Source organism: Myotis davidii, unplaced genomic scaffold (assembly GCF_000327345.1).
Source record: "Myotis davidii unplaced genomic scaffold, ASM32734v1 scaffold562, whole genome shotgun sequence".
NCBI lineage: Eukaryota > Metazoa > Chordata > Mammalia > Chiroptera > Vespertilionidae > Myotis > Myotis davidii.
In genome coordinates, this window is record NW_006293953.1 from 365980 (window position 1) to 381592 (window position 15613).

General features: G+C 38.5%; 1 protein-coding gene across 1 annotated transcript in view; it reads left to right on the plus strand.

Moving 5' to 3' along the window:
• LOC102775447 (leucine-rich repeat-containing protein 4C-like) overlaps positions 1–15613 on the plus strand; it is a 142703-nt gene that overhangs the window by 104084 nt on the left and 23006 nt on the right. Inside the window, 1 exon segment of the mRNA XM_015566633.1 lies at positions 9865–9915. The gene's annotated coding sequence lies outside the window, so the exon portion shown is untranslated.

A 15613-nucleotide genomic window follows, 5' to 3' on the forward strand; every position in this document is an offset into this window, starting at 1 on the left:
TCAAGGCTAGGTGAAATGTGGTTGCTGCCCTTTAACAAAACTATAATGGAAGACAAAGGAGATAGGTAGTGCACGTGATCAGAAGGATAACGGAGCTTGTAGATAATGTGAGCTTGTAGGCAAATGGGAACATCTCCTCCAGAAAAGCTAAGAATAAGTTGAGAGTTAAATCCTATTTCATGACAAGCATCACAGCAAAGGCCACCCAGCCTTTCTTTCAGAGTGGTGCTTAGAAGTTCAAGTTCAAGTGCCTCCTCTTTGGATCAGGACAGCTTGGACAAGAAACCTGGCTCTGCTACTTAACAGCTTTGAGCAAGTTCGTAGCCTTAATAAGCCATCATTTACTCATCATTGCAGGGCTGTAAATTACATACCTTACCTAAAGAGTTAATTATAGTACTTAACCCTAATAAACACAACAACAAAGCAAGGACATACACAGAAGAATTTGTGGCTATAAAAATGGCATGCATGTTTGATCTCATTCTCCCAAATCCTACAAATTGCTCAGCACTGAGTTACATTCTTTCCAGAATACATGACAGGACTAATTGCCTCTAATTGTTCAATAACCCCTAATGTACCCTTCTTCCATGAGAAATAAAAGACATTTTCAAAATATTTAAACTTTGAGAATTGTTGCTGATTAAAAAAAATAATTTTTATATATCCATTTGGGAGACTTATTCTCAAGTTAATAGTTTAACTGTCATTGTTGCAATTTCAATAAAAATTGAAAAGTATAGCCAGACAGACATCAGATTAAAATTTGATTTTTCACCCTAGCTGTTTTGGCTCAGTGGATAGAACATCAGCCTGCAGACCAAAGGGTACCAGGTTCAATTCTGATCAAGGGCGCATGCCTGGGTAGCAGGCTCAATCCCCAGTAGGGCGCATGCAGGAGGCAACCAATCAATGATTCTCTCTCATCATTAATGTTTCTATCTCTCTCTCTCCCTCTCCCTTTTTCTCTGAAATTAATAAAAATATCTATCTGCCACTAGAGTCCTATGGTTAGTCTTGTGACAAAGGGCAGGAATGTTTCTACAATGTTTTCCTTGGGGTGGGTGATGTACATCATAGCCCACGGACAATTCACTCAAAAATCCTCCTCTAATAATCTTCTTGAAGTCACTCCCTACTAAGTTGTGGGTAAAACCACTCACCCCATACCTCAGGAGTGGGACTCATTGGATAACTCTCTCTAAAAAAATCTTCATGAGCTTTCTCCAGTTCATTTGTGTCTTCGCTGTGCCTAAGAGATTATGAGCTTTGCAATCACTATTACCACCTCCATTGTAAATCTGTATTCTCTTTAGAATGTATCCTCTCCTGTGTCTTGGTTCCTTGGGAAAAATCTCCATTTCAATATTCTCTCATTCATAAAATAGCACATAGCGGTGTAGGTTAGAGAGTGATTTTATGACAATACAAAGAATGACTTTTGTGCCAAGCATTATTCTAGGCTCAGGAAATAAGAGTAAACAAGCTACAAATTGCTCTGCTTGCTACTCATGGAGCTTACATTCTTTTGAAGGCAGAAATGTGGTTTTAAAAAGAGAAAAATAAATAACATAATTTCAGAGAAAGGAGATGAGTCACAGTGTGCAGGGGAGTACTGAGTCCTTTGATGGAAGTTCATGAAGGAAAATCTGTGAGAACGTGGCATTTATACAGGAATTATTCAAAATTATTGAGAATGACTGAATCTAAATTTTAGAATAAAAGTATGTACATTTTAATATACATATTCACATCTGGAGAACTATGAATAATATGCAATGGAAATTTCATACACATTTCTGAATCTCCCTCCCTTAAGATGTGGGAAGAAACTCTCATCTCTTCTAGGGAATATTTTCTGACCTGATCCAATCAGATTCTCTATCTTCCTCTACAGTGGGTCCCACCCAGCAGGCCTGCACTGGGATGTTTGTGACCTTGCATGAGGGCTCTTATTACATTTGTAGATTATTCTTAGTCTCTGCTAATGAGATGGCTCAGAGTTCGCTTGGAGTATCACATCTTAATCACTTGATTTCTGCAGACGTTTTCTTTCTCCAAATAAACTCTTCAAAGTGCCTGCTGCTCTGTGCTCATTAACCTGAGAATGGCTTCTCTAACTCCACGTTAAAAAATTCTCTTCGGTATCTGAGACTTCAGTTCTGATCTGGGTTCTCTAAGCAGTAACGAAGGGAGGAGGAATTTAGACTCTTGGATGTGAAAAAAATAAAAGTCAGTGACCAAATTTCCACCTGCAAGTAGATTTCCTTTATATAGAAGTACAGATTTGACTCCTTTGCAGTGTGACATAATTAAGATCACCCAACTTCATTGTCAGCCAGATTCCCACTTAATCATTTCATTTTCTGTCGGCTTTAGGTGACTTAAAGACAGCAAAACATGAGTGAATGAATGAGTGAAGAGATGAATATTCACCAACTAGAAAGTCGTGTTTTATTTTTATTCTTATACTATTTTCCTACTTTTAACCCACGGTTGATTAAATACAGGCTTCATGATAAAAACAGCAGCCCTTATTTAAATGTAGCCAACATAAGAATAGAGCCAAATGTCAAAGAATAGAGCCAAATGTCTACACATGTTTCTACTTGCCAATGAAGGTGCGCTGAACCTTGACTCCCTGCTACTAGGTCAATGCACAACCCCTGAGCCATCCAGCCAGGCAATAAGTGTAGTCTTTGATGTTGAAATTATTCTGAACAAATGAGCTTATTTGAAAATAAGCCGGACAAGCACTTGTCAGAAGAAATACCATGCAGACACTTCGGAATGTCTTACGGGAACAGCTCATAGGAGAACAGCCTGATGTCAAGGAATAATGATAAGGATCTCATGTCAGTTTCTCTCCCAGCATCCAAGAGGATATCATAGGCTGCCAGCCACACTTTCATTAAATGGCTGCTCAGTATGAAAACGTGGCCTTTGTCAAGGGACTTCCCATTGCAAGTCACAGCACATAGCCATGTGCTTTCCTTACCTTCAGTGAACTACTCAGAAGACTTGAAGGCTCACTTCTTCATCAGAATCTCCACCTACTGGGGGAGATGAATTATACTTGACTTGAAATTGGCATTTCATCAAAAGACATAACTATAAAATTTGGTATTATTTTGATCGCATTAAATTGGTGCTCTTTTGATTGCATTAATCTCTTTATGTATTCAGAAGAGGCCCCTGAAGTAGAAAGAATCTAAAATCTATAGTTCTATACAGGTTTAAGTACCAAACACAGGCCACTGAAATTTGTTAGACTTGTTCCCAGGGAGTTTTCAGTCACCTTGACCTGAAGAAAATGGAGAAATCTCTGACATTTCAGGGTATGTCCTGAATGTATACCGTTTCCAGGGTATAACCAAATCACTTAGGTTTTGCTTGGATACTTCAGGGAACTACAATGGAATGAAAAATAAGTGAAATAGCCTTCTTTAAAAACAATATTGGCCCTAGCTGGTTTGGCTCAGTAGATAGAGTGTCAGCCTGCAGACCAAAAGGTTCTGGGTTCAATTATCATCAAAGGCATGTACCTTGTTTCTAGGCTCCTCCCTGGCCCAGACCCTGGTTAGGGTGTGTGCAGGAGGCAACCAATCAATGCGTTTCTCTACACTGGTATTTCTCTCTGTCTTTCCCCTCTCTCTTCCACTCTCTCTAAAAATCAATAAAAAAATATACTCAGGTGAGGATTAAAAAAATAAAGGATTAAATAAAATTAAAATTAAAAAATAAAAACAAGATTGGACAATAGGCAGGGCAGACTCTAGAAGTAACGTTAAAGGAGGCACAGCCAGCCATAGGAATGAGGACAAGGGCCAGCTTTCAGACTTTTGACCTCCATAATTGGGAGAGAATAAATTTATATTGTTTTAAGCCATCAAATTTGTGAAAATTGTTCTGGAACCCAAAGAAAACTAATACATTCTTCACTTACATATTCTACTCTTCTGCTTGTCTATTCTATTCCTATCAGACTAGCCTATTTTTACCCTTATCATTCTATAAGAATAATGTCCTTTTTGTCTTAGTCTGCTTGGGCTACCATAACAAAATACCACAGACTGGGTAGCTTATCAGCAACAGAAATGTATGTCTCACAGTTCTAGAGACTGGCAGAGATCAGGGTGCCAGTAGGGTCAAGTGAAGGCCCTCTTCCAGGTTTTAGACTTAGTTGTGTGCACACATAGAGGAAGGGGCTAGGGTTTTTTTCTGGAGCTTCTTTTATAAAGGAACTAATCCCATTCATGAGGGCTCTATTCTCAGGATTGATCAATTCCCAAAGGCCCACACTCTAATGCCATCACATTGAGCATTAGGATTTAACATGAGTTTCGGAGTGTCACAAACATTTAGATGTCAGAATGCCCTCAAACCTGCTCTGTCTGCCTGGGACAGTTTTCTCCCATATCTTTGTATGTCTGAGTTCTTTCTTTTTATTCTTGAACTTAAATGTCTCTTTCTCAGAAGGGTCTTCCCAGACCAAATCAGTGTAATAATATTCCCCCTCAGTCATTCCCTGTATCATCACTATTTTATTTTTATTTCAATACTTATCTCTACCTGATAATTTCTGGATTGTTTGTTATCTGTCTAATCCCTAAAAGAGAAGCTCCATGCTACATTCTTCACTGTCTGGCTCACTGTAGAATCCTGAGTGTCTAGAATAGCCCCTGGCATTTAGTAAGCATCCAATTAATGTTGAATAAGATACATATCAGAAAGGGTCTCAGTGCTGGAGGGGTTTAACGTGGTCATATTGGACGTCTAGAACAAGCCATGTCCTAAGTCATTGAGGACTTGGGTTATTGGATATGTTATAATAAGTAAGATTTAGACTCAGTGAAGAGGACAGAAGTCCCACAAGAATATCACAAGTAAATATGAAGTCATGGTGTTGGAGCCAAACTGGTAGCACTTCCCATAGTAGAAGGAGCATACAGTATAAGCTAACGGAGCATAAGATAAGAGCTAAATCTGAAGCAATGGTGTCATGAGGCTGAGTATGAGTATTAAGCTAGAGAACATGGCCAGGATTTGTTCTGCCTGTAGGCAGAGTTACATTGGTACATTGCCCACTCTTAAATGGAGAGAAGGACTAACAACATTTGGGAAAAATTGGGTATGGGCAGTAACGGGCAAAGACTGGAACTTCCAACTGCCTTGGCAAGGACAGACTTGGCTTTCTGATAATCTAGACATAAACATTTCTAGTGAACTAGATTGAGGGGACTAAATTCTTCCCAACAGGGCCAGGTTTCAATTTGAATACAGTAACTTAAAATGATGCTGCATCCTGCAGCATTAGAACCTAGAAGAGGCAATATCCAATGACTGGCTGACATTGAGTACCACATCTAACCATGAGAGTTGGGCAGGGATACCATCCCTAATGATATCAGTATTCAGCCTTTTGCACCCTGTCCACCTTACCACAATTTTAGAAGCTTAATGAAGACATACTAGTTCAACTAAGAAATCAAAACTGTGTGCTATTATTTGAAGATATTTAATAGCATCTGATATTAAAAGTAAATTAAGAGGACTATCTGTTAGATGACCAGGAGGAGGTCTTGGAAACCATTGTGTTAAAAACCACCATCTTAGCAATTTTCCATAGGTTGGAGAGTGCCCAGTGTAGTAACCTTGGGGTCTTTTTAACTTTCTAATATCAGTAGTTTAACAACAGCAGCCACAGAGGGGTGGAAATCTTATTTTGAGGCTTGCAGCCATGTTATAGATCCCAGAGATAGGGTCTTTTACAGTATCTGCTTACAGGTCACGTGGCTTATCTCATAGAAGTTATTTCAGCATTTTTCTTCCCTCTGACTTTCCACAGGTTCTCTGTTGTTATTGTTCACTGTATATTTTGAAAGTGAAAGACAATGGGGTTGAGGAAAGCCTAGTGTATGTTTGTTTGTGGGGGTGCAAATGTGGAATAAATATGTATAATGCAGAGTGGCTAATATGTTGTGCTATTTATCTTCATTTGTGAGGAGAGATAAGTCAGCCAGGACCATGCCAGTCCTGATTCATTCTTCATCACTACACTCATGAAGATAAATGCCACATTTACACAGACCACAGCTATCATGTGTTCTTTCAGACCAGAGATCAGATGGGCTAGAGCAGGAGGTCGACCTGGTGTCATTATTTGAAAATCAAGAACACTTTGTAGCATCTCCTACTCCCACACATTTTGATCTCCGGTGTTACACTAGGGTACCACTAATGGCTGACGAAGTATTTAATTAGCATATATATTCAGCCATGTCTACATTCAGATATTCACTTCATTTTAGTTTAAAAAAATGTTTATTTCCTGTGTTTGATCAGCACAGCATCCTGCAGTGGCAATGTACTGATTAATATGATATGTAGTCTTGGTTCTCACAGGTGGTAACTGGCATAATGAAGAGAATATTATGGGAAAAAATGAGAAACAAGGGGTTAATTCTCTCTGTGGGCATTGCCAGATGACAAAGGAGCTAGTCAGAATAGAACTAGTGAGAAGTAATCATTTCTGAGCAGCTATAGTAAAAGAAAATGTCACGTACACATTAGCTTTCCATGATTTGCAAATGGTTGTATCACTGTACTTTAAGGCTACGGCTGAGCAAGTGGGTAACTTCTCTGTCTTGTACTGAATTACATATCCTGGCTTTATTTCCCACCCCTCCCCTAGCCCCACCACTAAAGTGTATTAAAAGCTAGGCAGAGGGATAGAGAGATTAAATCACATCGTAGCAACGGCATATAAACCATATACAGAAAAGCTGAATCTAAATAAAGAACTTAAAAATACAAATGGCTCAATAGGACCTCTAACTTCCCAGGGATTTTTCCATGTTTGAAATAAACACCTTATCACATAATCACATGCTTAACCTCGACAGGGCAACCAGATTAATTTTCAGTTAAAATTTCAAAGTGGTACTGATTGAAGCTTTGCTGCTTATAGATATTGTTTATTGTTCTAGAAAATCCCATATTTGATTTGGAAAATATAAAATACAGGGTGTCCCAAAAAATGTATGCACACTTTAACAGCTGATAGCTCAATTTAGCAAATGAAATGCATTTTAATAAACACTGCCTTTATAATTATTCAAAGTGTGTGCGTACATTTTTGAGGATACTCCATATTATTTCTTTCTGAGAGCTTGCAAAATGCCAAGCTAGTTGGTTTACGGGCATCACCTCATTTCATGAACAAAAAAACCTTCGGAGCTCGGCTCTATTATTTTCACCCTCACTTTACAGACGAGGGCATTGAAGGCTAAAAATACCATGGAACTTGCATAAGTCACCAAATCACTTCGTGTAATGTTGGAATTTTATCAACTTACTTTCTGTGTGCTATCACATGCTCTGATTTAGGATTCCTCATCATCTCCATGTTTATACTCCCCTGTCTACCTGCTTTTCTCTAGAAAAGCCCTCAGGGAGTCTCTCAATTTATCTGGCTTTTTGTTTCCTTATCTATATCACTGGACCATTGATGAGCTCCATCAATAAACAAATCATACGAACTCTATGTCCTGAGACTTCATGTTGTAGGAGACAAAATACATGCATACGTACATACATGCACACATACATACGCATTATCGCTAGTTGTGAGAAATGCTTGAAAGAGCAATAAAGCAGAGTAAAGGGATAGAGAAGGATGAGGACAAGGAGCAGTTATATTTTAAGCGGCAGAGCTGAGGAAAACCTCTCCGAGCAGGTGGCTTGGAGGAAGTGGAGGAGCCAAGCCTACAGATATTTGGATAAGAGAAGTACCATTGTCATGTGCCTATATAGCTACAGCTCTGTCTGGGTGAAGAACATGCAAAGCAGAAGAGACAGCAAGTACAAGTTTCCTGAGCAAGCAGTGGAGGTTGAGTTAGAATCAAGAGTTTCTTTTGGAGAGGTTATTTCCAAAGCCTCCAACGGGAGGTCTTAAATTAGTGGATACATATCTGTGTTGCCGGCTATAGATGTTTATATTTTTGGCAGTCTTTACTTTGTAGTGGTGTTTCAAGCCACTGTGGGACCACTTGAAGAGCAAGTATATATACAGAAGAAGTCCCCTAAGGGAGCCCAGGTGCCCTCTAAGGATTAATGGCCCAAGAGATAAGGCAAAGCTACTGACGGAGGCAGAGCAGAGTGACCAATGAGGTGAAAGAAAAAATCGAGAGGGATTTCCTGGGAGCCAAGTACAGGGAGGACAGAGTGGTCACTAGTCTAATGCTGCTAATTTTTGCCTAATATGAGAAATGAGAATTGCCTGCTTGATTTAGCAATGGACCTAAGTGTATCTCCTGCCTCTTCTTTGCCCCCTCTACACATGTGTATCATTACTCATTGCCTTGCTCTCACATTATTATAAATCCCAAGCACATTAACTTATAACTCATAATTTATATGCCCTAATGAAGGATAGTTAATTGTTCTTGAAACTGTGATATTTGGGAACACTTTCTATAAGACTAAGTTACCCATTTTTAAATATATATATATATATTTTTATTGATTTTAGAGAGGAAGGGAGAGGGAGAGAAACATCAATGATGAGAGAGAATCATTGACTGGCTGTCTCCTGCATGCCCGCTACTGGGGATCTAGCCCACAACCCAGGCATGTGCCCTTGACTGGAATCAAATCCAGGACCTTTCAGTCCACAAGCTGACGCTCTATCCACTGAGCAAAACCAGCCAAATTGTTTTTTAAAACCGATGACAAAAAATGCACAGATCATCTCAAAAATAAAATTTAATCTTATTCTGTTTTACTTATGGAATAATACTGATATTTATCCGTGGTATATTGCTTATAAGTTCATGAAACATTTTGATTCATGTTATCTGTTTCAAACAAAAGCATGTCACGCAGTAAAACACTGAGCTCTGAAGCTAACACCATCAGACTCCACCACCTGCTAGCACCTCCTTGAAGGAGTCAACCACACACACACACTTCACTCCTCCTCATCCCTTGAAGATTTTAACACCTGCCTCCCTGTTGTTCTCTGCAGTCCTGCTCCTGATAGAATTCTTGGTGATTTCAATATCCGTGTCAGTCCCTGGGCCTTGATGACTAAGTGCATGGGCTTTTTCTATCTATTCTTGTTCATGATTTCCTTTTTTTTTGCAGCTTGCACCAACTGCACAGCTAAGCTGTAAAGTTCTGTACTGTATTTGTTGGAATGAAAGATTGTTTCGTTTACTTCATCATGCTGTGCAAAATGCCAACTTGACCTCTTCATGTTTCTTTGCTTCAATTACTCTGAGGCCCTCAAGATCAGATTCTAAATTTTAATCTGCCATTGCCATCGGAGTGTTAGGAGGAGAGTAGGGGCAGGATGAAGGATGGGGAAGATGAGGAGATGTTCATATCTTTATTGGTTTTGGATGGGGGGGGTGTGAAACAATTGGAGTTTGTCGCAGAAACTAATGTCAAATTCTTAACATATCATTTGACTTTAATAATTCAGAGAGCTTTGCTTACTTATTTCTTATATATATTCAAAATACATTATCCCATTTGATCTTCAGAGGTGGTATTGATCAAGACACTGGAACAGAGAGAACATGGGACTTGCTTAAGGTCATACATCTGATAAATCAGAACCAAGTATAGACTACAGATCTTCTGACACCAATTGTATTTTTTATTTGCATTAAGCAATGCATTGTTCACAATGGTCAATGGTTAAGATAGTTGTTTTGGCTTTCTTCCCAGGAGAGTGTTAAAATACAGTTGTGATTCAATCGTAAGTATTGTCACCAGTGTTGTCTGTGGTGATAGTAGTGGCTGCAGATAGAGAAATACGCTGAATTGTTCTAATGTATGCTTTTGTTTTTTTAGGTTGTCAAACACATTGCCTGTTTACGCATGGAGACCACAATGGAGAGCTAGGTGGGTGACGATTCATGCTAAATCTTCCCACAACATCTGAACACCACAGCATCAGCTAATGGGCACTGGCTCATTATATACTGTCAACTCCAATAACAGCAATGATTGGCTTTGTCAGCATGAGCAACTGCAAACCACTAATGGATTTAAAAAAAAAAAAGAGGCTGTAATATAGTAGAAAAGACATATGTGGAGTCATTTTTTGCAAATTCCTTGTATGTTTCTCTTTGCCAGTTTAGAAACAGCCTTCATGTTCCCAGCTTGGCCCCAGAGATGGCTGTCCTTGGGATTCCCTTCTCTATGAGTGCCTCCTCCTTCAGTCATATTTTAAGAGCTAAAGATGTTATAAGGATAGTGGTGGCTCATGGTTGGAGCTGGATTAGTGTTTCTCCTGTGGAAATATTTCTGGAGCTCCCTCCTCACCGCACACCCCACACCAGTCAATCATGCCATATGCACAAACACCCTTACCCCTGACTGTAACACAGCATCCGTGGGTGGCATTTCTATCCATAGAGAGGAGATCAGGAGGCAGCAGGAAGAAGTACTGACTTCTTGCTCTACGACTTATGATCAAGTGTCTTTTTGTCTCCGTTACATTGTCATCTCCTGGAAGGCAGGATCCTGGATTTATTTTAGTCCAGTACCTATGACCCATAGTTGTCCTTCCTTGAATATTTACCAACAACATTAATGCATTCCCTTCTAAAAAGTTCATAATTAAGTTGGGAGTAGGGTTTAATCTTCTTGCCTTCCTTGTCCCTTGGACAGTGCCTGACACACAGTAGAATGACACTACTTGTTTGTTTCGTGAAGGAACAAGAGTTTGAATGAGTCCATCCTTCAGATGGTACCTTGTTGCCAAATTAAAGGCAAAGCAAACCTTTTCTAATTAGAGTCAGAGAAATGATGACTTCTAGTGTTTTCTTCTCTCAATCTCTCTCTCTCTCTCTCACTGGGGGGTGGGGGGTGGGCACCAGGAATAATGCCCTAAAAGTGGTTGTTTATTTTGGGAGGCAAACGCTAATCTGAAGCTGTTTTCTTTATTTTTATATTCAAATGTCTGTATAACAGCAAAGCACCAGAGACCTATTCATTGCTCACAAATGATCTATGAGGTAATAATGAGCTTGCTTTTCCAGCTGTGCTGCATTTTGGTGCTATCCTGGGTTTAATTGAAAATATGCTGTGACCTTGGTTTTGTTCACTGGGCATGGGGGGTGTCTAATTGGCATGAGACCTCTGAAGAACTCCCTTTTAGCAAATGTCATTTAGCTAATTTGGGGTTCGCCTTCGGGAAATCATGTGTGAAGTCCTGTAAATTCAAGATGCATATTATTTGCATGCAAATCACATGGAGCTAATAGTTTTGTTTTTTTTAAAAAAAGAAATTAACTTTTTATTTTGCTATTACAGATTGTTGAATTCTAAATGCTATCAGTATGATAATAGTATTGGCCCAAAAAGTCTCATGTTTCATCATAATTAAATAAACAGCTTGTGAATTGCAGTCCAAAAAATGTCTGTGTTCCACTCTTAACTTAAGGGGTTTCCATAGAAACCGTGGGCAGCAAGTTTAACTGACATTTATTGGACTTGAGGCTATATGCAGCACTGATATCTCTGTTTTTGTCTCTGTCCCTCTGTGCATATGTCTCCTTCTCTTCCTTTAACCCTCATAATCCTCACCCCACCTCAGTCCTTCCCCCGACCCTCATTTTCCTCCTCCCCTTCTCTTATGAGCAATGAGGAAGTAATTTGGACTCAGTTAGATTTAACAAATGCAATAATACTAAAATGAGCTCTGATACTTAAGTGTAATTGTGTTATTAGCTGGGAATGTTTTTCTTCAAAAACAAAAGAATTGAGAGTGAAGTTTACTCAAAGAGCACATGCTGGCAAAAAGGAACCTAGTGGAAAATTTGCAGTCTGCATATCACAGTCTACATTCATACCCCAACAACAGCTTTTCCTTCATTTAGCCAACCCCGACTGATGTTTCTCCTCAGTCCTAATTTTCAGCCTTCTAAATAGAGCATAGTTATTATGCTGATTATATCCCAAGAGAAAAGATAAGCTTATTTAGGAAAGAAAACATACTCTACATATTGTATACCTACTGTGTGCCAGATATTTTGCTATGCAGTTTCATTTAGTTTGTCTTAGTTAATCACACAAAATACACCGCCAGACAGGAAAATGGATTTGGAGCTGGTGATTGAAGTTTAGCGCCACTCCACCATCAACCCCCAACCAACTAACTGGCTTGGTAGAGTGCTTTAATGCTGTCTTAGTTTCTCAAAGAAAAAAATGAATATAAAGCACTTCTAAAAATGGACTTTTATTAGGATTAGTGATGATAATGTAGCCAGTGCCCTGTGGTAGTGATGTTTCTCTCTATCCCTTTAACAATGAGGAAAATAAGTTGCCAAAAGAATAAGTCATTTATCCAAAGCTATAAAGTGTGTACATGCAGTGCACTGATTAAAATGGGTCAATTTAGATAGATGTAGGATCAATTACTGATGGTGTGATTTGGGTAAGTAATTAACAGAGCATCTAATTGAAGGATCATGCAGTTGTTATGAGGATTAAGTAAAATTGCATATGTTAAATACTCAGAGAGTGTATGTCAGCTAGAAAACCATATATATATATATTTTTTGCTGTCTCCCTCCTTCCTCCACCTTCTGAATTGTTTTGTTTTTAGTATGGATTTAAAGTAAAAAAGATGATAGGTCTTTAAAATCTATCCAATACTCATAGTTTAAAATGATCTTATAATTCATAGACTGTCTCAAGGTATCCTTGGTAACCATGATAAAGGAAAGACAGGTAATATCACACCCATTTTACAGGTTAGCATAACAGAGATCCAGAGTGTTATTGGCAAGATCTCCCTACTGTGAAGGAGGAAGTTGAAAAAATTTTTAAATATATTTTATTGATTTTTTACAGAGAGGAAGGGAGAGGGATAGAGAGTCAGAAACATTGATGAGAGAGAAACATCGATCAGCTGCCTCCTGCACGCTCCCCACTGGGGATGTGCCCGCAACCAAGGCACATGCCCCGACCGGAATCAAACCTGGGACCCTTCAGTCCACAGGCTGATGCTCTATTCACTGAGCCAAACCGGCTAGGGTGGAAGTTGAAATTTTTAGGTAGATCTCTAGGATTCTTATATTAAAACTCAAAGTCTATTGTTCTTCTTTGGGTCCTATGTACATGTGCTTTAAAGCTGAAATCTAGCAGATTTTAATTCATATTTCTAATTATGGTGAGAGGAAAAATCTTTGGGCAGGGAAGGAGAAAATGAAGTGGGGAAGGGCTACTTACAGGCCTGTTTCCAGGTTGTTCCCTCAGGATTCAAAGGGACATGTACAATTACAATTCTCAATCTTAGGGGCAGATGAAACATTGATTTTGTATAGCAACACTTGAGTGTTTCTGGTTGGAGAAAAAGGGTGGGATGGAAAGAAAAATAACTCAAGTCAGGTATCAGTCAGAGATGTTGGTGAGCACTGAGTGGTTTCAGAAGTGAGTGTACAGTTAGGACAAGGGTGTGATGGGGCATGATTACTGGAGAGCGTGATCATGAACACACACACAAACACACATACATGGATACACTCACATACATAGACACATATATAAAGGATTAATCTGAATGAGCATGTCTTTAAATTATAATCATTTTATTGCCTCAAAGAGCTTATACTAGGAGATACAATGTTAGCTCTACCATTTTTATCTGTTGTATGTTTATGCTTGCTTAATTACTAGAATATGCATTCTGTGTTATCTTTGAAAGAATCCTCACAAACCCCTTTCTTCATTTTGTATTAATTAATTAAAAATAAATAATATAATCCCTAAAGCCACTTATCCAGACACCCAGGAATAGTAGCAGTCATGATGTGTCGAAAGCATATGAACAGGTCATGCAGAGTAGGTAACCCCTCTGTGCTGTGGAAGTCCCTCTTTGGCTCAGGATTTCTCATATATGTTATGGGACACATGTATCCATTGCCAATGTAGTAAGTCTTAATCCCTTTCTTATTTCTTAGATGAAACAAATAATAAATATAAATTTTAACATTTTTTATTTTATGCCCTAATGCAGCGATGGCGAACCTTTTGAGCTCGGTGTGTCAGCATTTTGAAAAACCCTAACTTAACTCTGGTGCTGTGTCACATAGAGAAATTTTTTGATATTTGAAACCATAGTTAAACAAAGATTTATGTTTCTGATATTTGTTTTATATATTTAAATGCCATTTAACAAAGAAAAATCAACCAAAAAAATGAGATTGCGTGTCACCTCTGACACGCGTGTCATAGGTTCGCCATCACTGCCCTAATGGATCATCTTGGTAAATTTGGTGCTGAGGAGAGTGGATAAGAAAAGGAATATTTCTCTATACTCTACAGAAGAGTCAACACACTTTTTTTGTAGAGGGGCAAAGAATAAGTATTTTAGAATTTGTGAGCCATATCGTCTGTCACAACTGCACAATTCTGCTTTACTGTGATAGCAGCCTAAGATAATACATCCATGGATGGGTGTTTAAGTGTTCCAATAAAACTTTATTGAAAAAGAAAACAAGTGGTAGGCTGAACTTTGTTTATGGGCAGTAGTTTGCCAACCATTGATCTTAGAGTTTTGCTTACATCTCCACCTACCTCCCATGTCTGCTCATGTGGCAATTATAGCTTAAAAGATAGTGTAGGAGTGACAACTATATCATACTCTTCCCTCATTTGTGTACTGTACTTTTTGTCACACTTACTTTTGATTAAACTTTATCCTTTCCGCATTTCTTTAGCATAGGAAGAGCATATATTCTGTCTGCATTTTACAGAAGGGTAAAGAAAATTTAGGTGTCTCTCATTAATGACACCTAGCATCTATAGAACCCACCTTTCTTTCTATTGGATTATTCTTTCTAAAATGCATCATTTAAAGAATAAAGAAAGATGGTTGGAGAAATAACCAAGAGATAGCTTTCATTATCCAAACCAAGGAAAAATTAGTTGACTAATGGCTTAAATAGGGCCAATCAGGCTCCCCTACTTTCTTATCCCATTAAGGTACCATAGGGGACGGAGTTCCTTATTGCTCTACATGTGTAATCCTGCTTGTAGGAGTGACAACTATATCATACTCTTCCCTCATTTGTGTACTGTACTTTTTGTCACACTTACTTTTGATTAAACTTTATCCTTTCCGCATTTCTTTAGCATAGGAAGAGCATATATTCTGTCTGCATTTTACAGAAGGGTAAAGAAAATTTAGGTGTCTCTCATTAATGACACCTAGCATCTATAGAACCCACCTTTCTTTCTATTGGATTATTCTTTCTAAAATGCATCATTTAAAGAATAAAGAAAGATGGTTGGAGAAATAACCAAGAGATAACTTTCATTATCCAAACCAAGGAAAAAATAGTTGACTAATGGCTTAAATAGCGCCAATCATAGGCTCCCCCACTTTCTTATCCCATTAAGGTACCATAGGGGACTGAGTTCCTTATTGCTCTACATGTGTAATCCTGCTTTTTGTCATGATTTATTTTTAGAGACACTGCATTGTAGGCAAATAAATGCAGGAAAATCAAAATAAAAAGCTTCTGCACAGCAAAAGAAACCATCAACAAAACAACGAGAAAACCCACTGTGTGGGAAAACATATTTGCCA